A 12183-nucleotide genomic window follows, 5' to 3' on the forward strand; every position below is an offset into this window, starting at 1 on the left:
GTTCACGAGGAACTGGGTTTTTCTTTCATTACGACACGAAATCTGGAACTTCAAACACGACCATGAGCTTGTCTTCACTCATCAGTGGAGGGGGATTCCTCTCACCTTTTGGTGCTCATAAAAAGGCGCTTAAGTCACAGACTACAATTAGAACATCGTGAAAAAGTAATTTACATAATCAGGGACGATGAAGCAACCCATGTACACACACAACGTCATAATGCGTTGTGCCTACTATGTATAAAACTGCACATCGGCACACTCAACTGCAGCCCCCAAACCTTTTGTGCACACCCCTACTTGGTATTGTGCTCATACTGCGCTTAGAAACATCAATACACATCAAGCCTAAGCTCCTGCACTCAACTGCCTCTACCAAGTCCAGTTATAGATCCTCCAGCTGGTTTTGTGTTTATTAGACACAGAGCAAAAAGCCCTGCTAACAGCCCCGTCTCCAACCCCCTACTTCTGCTTCATTCATTATATATCACCTACCCCCCAACCTGCACAGCTTCATTACGCCCTCATTTCCAGCCTCTGTCGTCCTCTGAAGCTACTCACTTCTGCCCTCTACCCCTACCCATCACTCTCATTTTCACCATTAGGTAATCTAACCCTTCAATAAGGCGGCCATCGCAAGTGATGACAAATGACCAAGTGTGGTTGGTGATTGCCTTTTAGTGCTTGTGTCCATCGTTTTTGGGTCATCGAGCTGTGGAGTCATTATCACCATCACCCCCCTCCTGCATACACCGTTTCTAACCTCAAGAACCTCCAACCATCATCATTTTTACTTAACTCCCCCTGCATCTCCTCCTTTTGTGGTTGCTTAGCGGTGTTTCTACCCACAAGCCAATTTAATAAAATATGCCTTCAATTAACCAAGCTAGCATCCTTTTTCTGTCTTGTTTCTAAGTGCCCAATTAGCCTGCTGTACCCACACCTGGGGTTATAGTCCTGCAATGACAATTACATTCTTATTGACCTGTAATCTAGTATGATAATTGATTTGAATGACATTTCTTAACCAAGTGTGCCTCACTGGGTTTTTATTGCTTAGCATAGCGCGGCCTGTTTTTTCCCCTTGTTCAAGGTTGAGTTGATTTTACTGCTCTTTAATTGACCTTGTTAGGTGCTCTCCGGACAAACCAAGCGGAGACAATCACAAATACAAACACTTGAGTCCATGTATGCATGCAACACAGTCCTCCCCTGTTTCTATGCAGTTTTCTGTCATGCCTTTCAAAAGATAAGCACATTCTTGTGTGTGGCATATGAAAAAGCCTCTGCCGCCCTGGCAGTGAGAATTAATTTATTTTCTGAAATATCCTAAGGCCTGTGAATGTAATATCCAGCTTGTTTTGGCCCCAGGACAATCCTGCTTGGTCCTCAACTAAAATCTCTCAATATAAAGAATTCTGGATGCATTGTAATTAACCCTTGCCTGAGTCGTTAGGGTGACCATGTTTCACTTGCAATGTTATTTGAGGTTTTGGGGCCAGCAGGTGACTCTGAAAGGGTTGTAATGTGTTTGGTAGTGAATCCGCTCTAGCAGCCAGCACTTTAAAATGAATGACAGCAGATTAGTTTTTTGTCATCTTTTTTCTGTTAAAAGTGAATATCGCTGGCGCCGTCTGTGTCCACACTGAGCAGCAGAAGGTCGGGGTTAAACACACAGCACAAGTGTTGCCAATATGGCGAGTTTGTTGCTAAATCTGGTGATTTTCCAAACCTTGGCGACATATTTTCTCAAAAGCAACCGGCGACAAGTAGCAACTTTTTCTGGAGTTGCTGGGAAGTTTTCTGTTATTTGGGGACTTAAAAGTGAAAGCACGTATTCTTCTGACCTTCTGTTTTTACTGATCAGCAGCGAGTGCTGCTGCGCGGGTCATGCTCCAAAGCAGTCAGCTCCTGAGAGCATAGTCAAGCATACTCTACTCATCCATGAATCACACAACCACGAGGTATGATGCTGCTGCTATAGTTCATGGTATCGAAAACATAAACGTTTTGATCTTCATCCAATTACTTCTCATTACACTAAAGCCTCATTCGGACTCGGGTCACTTACCTTTGTGTGTCAGAACATGTAACGGGACAGTGTTGCGTGATGATTTAAACAAGTAGTCCTAACTGCAAGATAAAATGTGGGTGCTCAACTTCGACATTTTAATCAATTTCAATAGTAAACATTTGATATGTATTTTTTAATTTTACAATACACATAAATTGGTAAGAAATTGAGACAAAAGCCACTTGGGAGCTGAAAGAGCCAGTTCTTTTTAGTGAGCTAATCCAAAACAACCAGCTCTCTATAGAAATAGCCGTCATTTCCATCGCTTTCATTTGGAATGCAACCAGACTGTAGTTTAAGAGGGGACAGACAAAATAACATGACAGAAGACAAAAGAAACAGTAACATCTGCTTGGAGAATACGGGTATGGATAGAGAGATTTGAGGGAGAAACTCATGAATTGGGAGCGACTCAAGGGAGCTGAAAATTCCAGGGAAGGACTACCAACCTAATTTAAGTGGGGACAGCCAAAGAACAGAGAGGAAGACCTAGAGAACAAAAAGCCACATTAAAAAGACAGTAAAAGCATTTCCTGAAAGTACCTATTTTACCAGACGACAGGCAGATATGAGAACAAAGTGTGCTGGTAAATGAAATTGCAGGAAATATACTGTAAATGATGCCCACAAAGGTACTCCCGAGGAGTGTGGTAAAAAAGAGAAAATGACAAAAATAAAGAAGACATTGTTGACATTCAGTCGATATTAAGCCCTTAATTTCAGTGTGAATGAACAAAGTGGTTGACTGTACACTTTTATTCAATGTCATTTCGAAGTCCTCTGACTTTTTTTGTGACACAAGAAAAATAGAAGAAAAATAGAAAAGGTCTCTGTTTAGCAACATAGAAATTCAGCAAATTTATAGATATTAAACCCTTTTTTATCATAGTTTTGTTACAGACCTGGAATATAAATGGAATATTTTTGTAGTTACAGCCTGTTTACAATGCGGCGATCAATCAGCCAACGATCGGTATTGACCAATATCAGTGCCAAAAGCACATTATTTGCTTTAAAACAGCAATCCCATTCACTGATCAGCTCCAGAACAAGCATGTCTGGCATGCGTGGGACTTCCTGTCTTTTTGACAGTAAATTCTATACAGTAAAACAGCAAAAAAGCCGTGCAAAATTACAAGCCTATCTTATAGTTTTATTGTTGATTCAAGATCTGATCTTAGCTGATGTGTTTCCAGGAATATAGGAGTAAGTTTCTTGTTGTTGTTTTATAAGCTGACGTCTTCTGCCAGCAATTGTTGACTGAAAGCTTGGTGTAAACTCCAAAATTCTCTGAGGGAATTGTTTTGTGTTTCCCTAATTATAACAGACCTGGGATTCAGGGGTGGCTGGACAGTATTTTAAGAAGCCTGTTCTCCAGGGATTAATTTCCCTCTGACTGTTTGTCTAATTAAGGGGCATTAAGAAAATGTAATAAAGAGGATTCTTCCAAGCGATGCATCGCTTAAATCTCCAGCCGCCACCTCAAATATGCATATGCAAGTGTGATGTACTGCCTACCTAAAATAAACACAAAAGAACAGTTTTTTTTTTAGTATTTACTTTGTAGCTTGGTCGCTTTCTTGTCATTCCGGGAAGGTCACAAGTATAAGAGCACAGAAGTCAGAAATACAAGGTGCTATCAATCAGTACCATTTTAGCTTTTACACCCATTATTATTAGAAGCTTTTGGCCTTCTGATGATGAACTGCTTTTAAGCCATGACACGTGTCTTTGAAACTAAAGATTTTCATTGACTTGTAAAGAAAAATGCACCTTGCGTGTATCTTTTGGTTTTGTGCTATTGCACATTGGTTTGGAATATTGGGTCTAGAGAACTAGTTACGTGTACTCAGCTGAAGAATACTTAGGCGGAAGAATACATAGCTGGAATAATCCATTACAATGCACTTACGAAGGAGGTGGTCATGTTTGTTTTTTACATATGAGTGACAATTACAAAAACTATTTTACAAAAACATTACTAATTGCAAAAAAGTGTGAGCTAACATCGTCGCCTTTTTGCCAAAATTAGTTAACTTTTTAATTTTAAACTCTTATGTCTCTCAAGCATGAGGGAGACCGAAGTAACAAAAAGAAAAAGAACATGAAAAAGTGAAATGAAATTAGACATTGTATAATGCTCAAAGTTGAGTTGCATGCATGCCAATTTCAAGCCACTTAAATGCCGTGAGCATCATCAAGAATGGAGAGGGGACTTTTGAGTACGTGGAAGGATCTGCGCCACCGAAACCAACAGTGATACCCAAGCTGTATAGTTCTCTCAAGGATAAAACATTATTAAAAAAATACATGCAAAAACTGATGATATTCTAACATTGTTGGTCTTGTGTAAATATGCAGGCATTCATTTGTATTCAGTGATAAAACAAAATATTACACGGCTCTCATGGAAATATATTTTAAAACTTTCATGGCTTTCTAAGCCAAAAAAGGTTCCCTGCCCCTGCTGTAGTATAATCCAGCACTGAGAGCTGTCCATGGTTCTCACCCAATATTCCACATTAATAAATGAGTTCATTTCATTCTTGCATTTGATCTTTTTATTGTTCTTTTATGTCCTTGATGTGTTCCGTGTACAGTGTAAGTGACTTTTGTGTTAATTTAGGTATGTTCCATCATGCACTAAAACTCGACCCTCAATAACACTGAAGGAACTGAATTCGTACATACAGTTGACCGAGGACTGCCTATATTCTCAGCGCAAAAAATAAATAGTTTAATCTTTCCTGGCAACATGTCTAGAGAAGAAAAAGAAAAGATTTGTGATAAACCAACAGACAAAAAAAAAAAAAAACAAGCCAGAAATTTCCTTGAAGCAACAACCCAGTGGGAACAAAAGCAACTGCCTGTATGTGTTCCCTCCTGGGGGATCATTATATACTTTTCTATGCCACAAAGTGCTGCTTTGCGCTGAATGTATGACATCACTGCTTTTGCTAGATCTTTTAAATGTATCTAGTTTTACAAGGATAAAAATATTTTCAGTGAGAAACTTTTCTTCCTGCTCTGAAATATTAGTGGTATCGACAAATTGCTATTCCCTTGTAATTGTCTATATTTTTGAATTTTCTGCTTTGGCATCATCAAATTTTGTGTTTTTCTGGTGCGAAAAAGTAATTTGTGTAGAAATAAGCATCAAATAATTTTTGTTCTATTTATTTTGGAACACAGCCAGTGGCAAAATGCTTCCCCTGAAACATGGAAATGGAAATGCAGTTCCAGGGTCAAAGTGCTGCTTGCAAGATATTCATATATTAAAACAATACAGTACTTTTCGAAACCAAATGATTTGACTAGATTCACAAGTGTACAGAAATTAACTACTGTAAAAAGTAAAATGGCATATTTTGGCACTGTCAGAATTTTTAGCAACCACTGTATTGCGCAATCATGTCATTTGCATTAAATAATAAAACATTTACTAATAAAATTTTTTTGAATATGTTGTGTAAAATGCTAAAAAAAATAGACCTCAGTGTTGAAATTGGCCCCCTGGGGCCACAGTTTGGAAACCCTTTCCCGGTCCTATTCTTAGGGGGGGATTATTATGATATGCTGAGTTGTAACAGCCAGCACCAGTCCATTAATTCATTTTTCCCTACTGCTCAGCATCACTCAGCCTTCACAAGCATTTTTAGGGCACTAAAAGCATATTAATTACACTGAGCAATCATAAGAGAAGCAGGCTGCGCTACCATTATTACGATTCATCACAATATTATTACACATTAACAACGACTTAAAGGAAAACTACACATTTGGGGAATTTTGCCCATCATCTACAATCCATATGCGAGACATGAACACATGTCTTTCTCTTTTCTGTACCTTCTAAAGACATAAAAATGAAACCAGGTCTTCCCGATCACCTGATTATGTGCCAACAATCAAAACACCCGTGTGGCCTCGTTTCTGTCTTGCTGTGTGAAATCATTGTGCACAGGAAGGAAGTTCTGGTCATGCTTAAAAGGACCAGGATAAGTCAAAATACTGTAAGCTTTTATGAATATACCTGTTACTATGGATTCTCTAGCATGTATACTACATACAATAATGAGCTGTCTCTATCTGTTTTTATATCTTTAGAATGCACAGAAATACGAGACATACAGCATATGTTCATGTCTCATAAGGATTGTGGATTATGGGAAAAATTTCCAAAAAAGTGCAGTTATCCTTTCAGTGGTATTATTGAATACATGCAGGAAGTTCTGATCTATCTGGCCCCTTTTTTTTCTAAGCACCCCCATACCCTTCTCCTCCTGCTCCTCCTCCTCTTCCAAGCGCTCATTAGAATACTGCAGAACGCTCTTTGTTCAGTAGCGCTCAGCTGCTGGAGAGGTGAGCACTGCTCCGGAGCTCATCCGCTCATCCATTGACTCTCCTCCCCTTCCTCCTCCCTCAGGAGACGCACGGACGGACGCCACTCAGGAGCGAAAAGGTGTCCCTGTGTCTAAACCCGTCTCCCCACTCCCCACTTGCATTTGTCGACTTTTTTTTTTTCTTTTTCTAATCACATCGTTGGATGCTTCAGCTGCCAGTTTGTTGCTCTCTACCACCTGCACTGCATTGTAAGACTGCCGGAGCATCACGTCACATTCCTCCGGACTGGACCTCACCTCCGCTTGAAGGTGAGTTTCCTCTAAAGTTTTTAGTGGGGCGTTATCCACACTTGTTCTCCTGAAAATGGATGTTACATATACTATACAGTACAGCCGATAATGCACATGACTAGAATAGTGATGGATTGCTGAATGCTGTTTGATCTGTGGAATTAATTGGATTCATTTGTGACAACATTCCCTTTTAAAAATGTATTGTCTTAATGCTGTGGTTATTCTTGATGTATTTTTGTGTAGTTTTAAGTCTTTAAGTTCTCTGTAAAATGAGCTCGCATAGATCCTGCTGTTCACGTTGGGCTACCACATTATAGTCCATTTCATGGTAGAACCTGATATTCCCCACTTTGACTCTCCACATCAGGCATTCAGGGATTTGCTTTGTGACCCAAAGAGGGACACCTGAGATCATTTCATTTCTTGGGACAAGGGTGGAGAAAAACAAAGTATACAGCTTTTCTAGCATCTTCGAATAAAACCTTACATACAAATGTTATTTTAAAATGCCCATTATTGATGATAATATAATCAGAATAATTCATACATGTAGTATGATGCCCTGCGATTGGTTGGCGACCAGTCAAGGGTGTACCCTGCCTCCTCAGCAGTCAGCTGGGATAGCCTCCAGCATACCCCTGCAACCCTAGTGAGGATAAGCAGCATAGAAAATAGATGGATGGACATTTAGTATGACAGAGTAAAAAGTAAAATCTCCATCGGGAAAAGTGTTCCCCACTCCTGTCTTAGTTTTTTTTTTCATTATTCCTGTGAAAGGGAACATCACTACCTGAAAACAATTTTGGCAGCAAACTCATTGTTAAAATAGTTACTTGTTCTTTCTCCCTAGTCATGGTAGCATGAATAAAGACATAAATATTGTAACAGCATGGCGCAGACCAGCAAAAAATTGTGTAGTTAGCCACTTGATGAAATAAACCCCTGTGTACCGACAGTACTAAATATGACTTTGAATAATTAAAAAAAAAATCATTCAGCAGCGTGTCCAACTCCACCTTCCATAAGTGTATCAAAGTACCACTGTGACCACAGCAGAACACTTGCGAAGGATTATGTCTATTCAACTCTTGGATTCAACAGTGAATCAGCAGTCAATTCAATAGTGGAACCTTGGTTAAAGTCATTAATTTTGCTCCAAAATGTCTGACTTTAACCAAAATGGATGTTAACCGAATCATTTTTTTTCCATAAGAAATAAATGAAAATCCAATTGCTCTTTTTCAGAAAGCCTGAAGTGTAAACACAAAACACATTTCTAGACTTTTAGAATTATTGTTTTACCTGCAGAAATCAAGTTTGAAATGCATATAAATGATGAATGAAAAGGATACATTAACATTTAAGGTTACTTTCACTTAAGATGTGATTCTTGACGTGACTGTCCCCAGAGGCACGATGTGGCAGCGAAATCAACCACCACCACCATCTTCCTGATTTATGTTCTCAATTCAATACCGTTTCTAACCTCAGTAACTCAAAATGGAGTCAAATACGGTTACAAGTGCCAGAGTTTTAACAAAGAAGAAAAAAAACACTATTGAATTCATTCAATAACTGAAAACAACTCTGTCAAAACACCTCAGTGACTTTTCAATGTTTTGCTCTCCAAACTGAAAAACACTATTGAATTAAATAACTCATGGAACAACAAGAAGGTGGTGGTGGCGGTTGATCTTGCTGCCACATTGTGTCTTTGGGAACAATGAAAGAGGTCACTCATTCATTTGAGGTAAAAGTAACCTCAAATGTTCATTTATCCGTTTCACTAATGATTTATAACCTTTAGAATTATTTTATGCATGTAAAACTATAAAAATGTGACCCTGTGATGGCATCCTAGACAGGCGACATAACATAGCTGGCTTATGGTTCCGGTTGTTATTTGGTTAGCTAGCTAATAGGATTTTAACAAGGAAGGACATGAAAAAAACATAAGGAATACAGATGGACTCGTGCAAGGTTTGTACCTTTGGTGATTCAGTCAAACACCCTTAAGTAAATAACGCCACAGTCAACACTGTAAGGGTACATGTTGGGTTTTTTTTTTGACAGATTTTCACCCTTCTGATTGAGCTTACACAGAAAAATACATAGTCGTAACAAAATTAGGAGTTCTTTCTCTTTGGGCTTTTCCCTTCAGGGGTCGCCACAGCAAATCAATCTCCTCCATCCAACCCTGTCTTCTACATCTGTCTCTCTCACACCAACTACCCTCATGTCTTCCTTCACTACATCCATAAACCTCCTCTTTGGTCTTCCTCTACGCCTCCTACCTGGCAGCTCTAAACGCAGCATCCTTCTACCAATATATTCACTATCTCTCCTCTGGACATGTCCCAACCATCTCAGTCTGGCCTCTCTGACTTTATCTCCAAGGCCTCTAACATGTAATGTCCCTCTGATGTACTTGTTCCTGATCCTATCCATCCTAGTCACTCCCATTGAGAACCTCAGCATCATCATCTCTGCTACCTCCAGTTCTGCTACCGTAAAATGCAAACCAAGCTGAAACACACCAGGGCCATGATGTTTGCATGTATCCACCTTGCATGATTATCAATAACCAAAGCCAATATCCCCAGGCGCATGGCTCATTGATCAGGCACCGCAGCTGATGCAGTGTGACATCACTGCAATCAGCTTCGTTTGAATTCTGACTGCTTGAGCAGCCATGTGTGGCTCTTTGTTTATAAGTCAACCCTCAGTATCATCAGTTCAATTCCTTTCCCTGCTTACTTTTTGTTCTCCTTGTTCTTCTCACAGAAGGTTTTTGTTATTTGTGTCCCTGCCTTCTTCTGTCATTGGCTGGCTTTGTTTGGACATGCTCTCCTCACAGCAGATCAGTCTCCGCTCTTAATGTCATTGTTCTCACAAGATCAGCTCCTTTTATGTGATATTGCCGGACCACTGCGCCTATTTTTTGGATTTTTCAGATGAATAAGTGCTTGCTTTCACTCTCTGTGGCTACTTTCCAGCAGCAGCCAAGGCCAAAAGTCTCTCACAAGGGAGAACATCTCCCTCTCTTCTTCCTCTCGACTCCCTCTCTTCTTCCCTTCCTGGGCTCCTGAGTTTTACAGCATTATTATCTCCTCTCTGCATGCCGTCACCTTTTTCAATGATGCTGCTTTCTGCATGGCTGATCTCAGCGCAGTCCGGACACGGGCGGGATTCAATTTTACACTTGAATCACGTCCAAGTGTGCGAGAGGAAATCTCTGAGTTTTGCAAAGAGAAAGTGTTAATATAATAATCTTCATGAAAGCCTCTGGTATGCTTGTATCAAACAAAGCTGCCCTGGCACAGGATGGAACAAGGAAGAGCCTGCCAAGAAACTGCCTTGGTGTCACTGTGGCGGTATTTGGAATGTGGAAGGCCTCCAGCTGTCTTGAGGCTTGATGTTGATGTCCTGCAATGTCTTTTTGTGGGTAATACATGCTCAAGGGTGCATAAAATGAGAAGTTGAACATATATAAACAGCGACAGAGTGTCTCCTGAGCATAATGGATACTGTTGTGCCACCGCGTTGAACTTGCACAACATCAGCAAGACCCTTGGTTACACATACAATCCAAAGGTGAAACATCTAAATAATTCCATACTTGCTGCTGTGTGTGGAGCACGTCATCATCCTGCCGATACCATTATTGGCAGAAAATGAGAAGTATTTTGCACAACACTGCAGTAACAGAACCCATGTTGTAATAGTGTGACGGTTTTACACTACTCAGCCAACATTAATACCACTCATAAGACTGTAACGCATATGAGTTTCACACAAACGGCTGAGTGCATAACTGACAGTTTGTGCTACATATATGTGGATACTAACCACTCATGATACTTCGAATATATTTAAGCCACCTTGTGAAATTCATAAACCACAACAGGAGGTTGACTACAGTTACAGCTGTTAATACCAATGTTTGTTTTGACACCAATTAGAGAGCCCATAGTTATTTGGTGCACACCAAGCAAATATAGAAGACTTAGCGGATAATTGAATAGACGTTTTATGGTCATATATAGATATACTGACAATATAATTCTTATCTGATAGGATTTGAAAGACATTTAAAAAAAAAAACACCTCCCATGTTGTCTCCTTGGCTTAATAAACCCTGCGTATCATCCACTTAACTATCAACTCACTGTCCGACCTCCCTACCACTGGCAGATGGAGCTGAGCCTAACCCAAGCTCTGGTACCAGCTTTGCTTGGGCTAATAGTGGTCACACAGTGTCTGGAGCCATATTGATCCTGCCATGGCCACCAGGAGCCAACAAACAAATGAGCGGCGCAGCTGTGCCATCGTGCCTGCCGACGGAGCCCACAAAACCCACAAGGCAGAGAGTCAGAAGAAAAGGTCCCCACAGCTAATGAATATTAATTGAGACCCGACCTCCCCACACCCTCACCCCACACACACAACATACACCCTCCTCCCCATAGTCAGCTTTGCACCCTAAATGTATTATTCAAAGGAAGCGTTTTGCCTATTAAATTCTCTAAATAAATAATGACATCTGGTAACTGTTTTTGTCTGCTGAATTAATGACAGCAGCAGGAGAGTCAAGTATGTCTGCCACTGATCGGAGGAGGGAGGGTGTAGTTTGTATTCCCATTCAGGCGTGGTGCTCCTTTTGTGAAAAATCATGACATCTGATTTGGTTTCCGCAAATACTTTAAGTTGGCCTTCAATGATAGAAGACACAATGAGTTTCATACAGTACCCTGGTCATATTTAAACAGGCATTTTTATTGCAATATACAGTATCTTCTCTGGTGGTCAATACTACAGAAATGAAACTTGGATGTATTTTGGAGTAGTCTGTGTACAGCTCGTATATTATGCCCTGCCGTGACCGTAACACTCAGTCAGCCCCCAGACCATGACACCACTTTCCGAAAGACACAAAAGTGTCTTGCTACTCACTTGTTTTGCAGTTATTGAAATTTATTTATTCATGATTTCAGGCAAGCCTGAATCCCACAGGAAATGCAAATACTACAGAGAGCTGTTTATTTTCCCAAAATGCCTCCTGACGTTGTACAATCATATGGGAAAAGAAAATCGCCCTGAGTGTTTTAGCTGTGGCTTCTTCTCTCCGTTTTGTGACAGGACAGGACCTAGTTTCAGACCCTCAAAGTGAAGGACACCAGCCACGTTTGCATCATCATCATTGTAGTAAATACTGAATCTTTTTAATGTTGATGAGCTGCTAAACAGAAAGTGCTTGAGAGGCCTACAGATGGCCAGCATTTCTCCCACTCTCGTGCGCCGCAAATCCCCTTGAGGACGAGGAAGCGTTTGTTGTGTGCTTGTGTGAGCGTGTGTTCGATTGTCATTTGTGGAGGTACAAAGAAAGAAATCCGCACATTGGACACCGTCCATTCCATTGAAGGGCTAAAGCGAGAGGATAGAAAGGGAAAACAGAAATCGCAGTTAAAGTAG

At 40.3% G+C, this 12183-nt stretch overlaps 1 protein-coding gene across 2 annotated transcripts in view; it reads left to right on the plus strand.

Annotated features, from left to right (window-relative positions):
* ncanb (neurocan b) overlaps positions 1 to 12183 on the plus strand; it is a 162304-nt gene that overhangs the window by 19663 nt on the left and 130458 nt on the right. The window contains exons 3-4 of one of the 2 annotated variants that reach the window (XM_078790055.1): positions 6501 to 6536; positions 6630 to 6726. The gene's annotated coding sequence lies outside the window, so the exon portion shown is untranslated. Of the gene's footprint in view, positions 1 to 6500; positions 6727 to 12183 lie in introns of both variants that reach the window. The other variant, XM_078790054.1, reaches the window with a different exon arrangement.

The sequence above is a fragment of the Doryrhamphus excisus genome, linkage group LG4 (assembly GCF_037039965.1).
Source record: "Doryrhamphus excisus strain RoL-2023G ecotype Guam linkage group LG4, RoL_Dexc_Guam_v1.1, whole genome shotgun sequence".
Taxonomy (NCBI): domain Eukaryota; kingdom Metazoa; phylum Chordata; class Actinopteri; order Syngnathiformes; family Syngnathidae; genus Doryrhamphus; species Doryrhamphus excisus.